Genomic DNA, 1,632 nt, shown 5'->3' with positions numbered 1-1,632 from the left:
TGTCACTTTATTACTTGTTGCGATTGCGTACACTTGCACATTTTCGTTGTTCCATGTTTTTGGCGCCGTTGTCGGGGACTATTTTAAAAAAAATCCATTATCTGTGAATCTGTTTTTACATTTTGGTTTATTTATTTTCCTGTTTAAATCTTTACTTAGTCTTTCTGTGATTATTTCAGGTGTTTATGAGTATTGACCAGATTATCGACTTACTCCCTGTGGACCCTAGAATAGAACGAACCTTTTGACAGCGAAGAAGACAAGCGAACCAGAGAAGGACCGAAGAGATAAACTTTGAGAATATGAATCAAGGAAATGGAGCAAACCTTGCTCAGAATCCTATCCTTATTGCTGATGATAGGGATAGAGATTTACGACAGTATGCCATGCCAGTATTTAATGATCTTAATCCGGATATTAGGAGACCCGAAATTAAGACACAACAATTCAAGCTGAAGCCAGTCGTGTTCCAAATATTGCAAACTGTGGGCCAATTCAGTGGAATGCCTACTGAAGAACTTCATATTCACTTAAGACTATTTTTGGAAGTGAGCAATTCTTTCAAGTTAGTCGGAGTACCCGAAGATGCATTACAACTGAAGTTGTTCCCATATTCGTTAAGGGACAGAGCTCGTGCTTGGTTGAACTCATTGCCATCGAACTCCATTTCTACATGGCAAGAGTTAGCCAGGAGATTCCTCATGAAGTGTTTCCCGCCGAGCAAGAATGCCAAGTTGAAGAATGAAATCACTGCCTTCTAACAAATGGATGATGAGTCCATGTATGAGGCATGGGAAATGTACGAAGATTTATTACGAAAGTGCCCTCATCATGGAATCCCATATTGCTTTCAACTTAAGACATTCTATAATGGTCTCAACGCTCACACGAGGATGGTAGTGGACGCCTCTGCTAATGGTGCTCTCCTTTCTAAGGCTTATAATAAGGCTTACGAAATTATTGAGAGGATTGCAAGCAACAATTATCAATGGCAAACCAATCGAGCAGCGTTAAGAAGACGAGTCGCTAGAATACATGAAGTGGAAACTCTCACTTCACTCAAATCTCAAGTATCTTCAATATCCTCAATGCTTAAGAATCTTACCATTAATGGGTCTAACAGTTTTGCAGCCCAACCACCTAACCAATTTGAGAATATAGCTTGTGTGTATTGTGGGGAAGGACATTTGTTTGAAGAATGTCTATTAAACCTCGAATTCGTATATTACATGGGTAATGAAAAGCAAAACCAAGGGAGGCAATGACTACAATCCAAGTTTTATAACTCATCGTGGCAAAATCACCCGAATTTTTCCTAGAGTAACCAAGGGGATGGAACCAGTAACACTTATGTCTAACCTAGACCAACTCAACTGCCTAGTTTCCCCCAACAAGTTCAGAAACCAACCCAAGCGGAACCATCCAATAGCTTAGAGAATCTATTGAAGGCATACATGGTGAAAAACGACGCCACTCTGAGGAATTTGGAGAATCAAGTGGGCCAGCTTGCTACTGAACTCAAGAACCGACCACAAGGTGCTTTACCTAGTGACACGGAGAATCTGAGAAATCTGGGGAAGGAACATTGTAAAGTGTTGACATTGAGGATCGGAAAGACAGTAGATCCCAACA

General features: G+C 40.5%; 1 non-coding gene across 1 annotated transcript; it reads right to left on the bottom strand.

Moving 5' to 3' along the window:
- Positions 1-731: 731 nt before the first annotated feature.
- Positions 732-838, bottom strand: LOC121214136 (small nucleolar RNA R71). The gene has a single exon (XR_005909722.1). It is a non-coding gene; the product is annotated as a small nucleolar RNA R71 (small nucleolar RNA).
- Positions 839-1,632: the final 794 nt, after the last annotated feature.

Source organism: Gossypium hirsutum, chromosome D01, assembly GCF_007990345.1.
Source record: "Gossypium hirsutum isolate 1008001.06 chromosome D01, Gossypium_hirsutum_v2.1, whole genome shotgun sequence".
NCBI classification, from domain to species: Eukaryota; Viridiplantae; Streptophyta; class Magnoliopsida; order Malvales; family Malvaceae; genus Gossypium; species Gossypium hirsutum.
The sequence above is the reverse complement of the archived record's forward strand: the minus strand, read 5'-3'. Positions and strand labels throughout refer to the sequence as shown.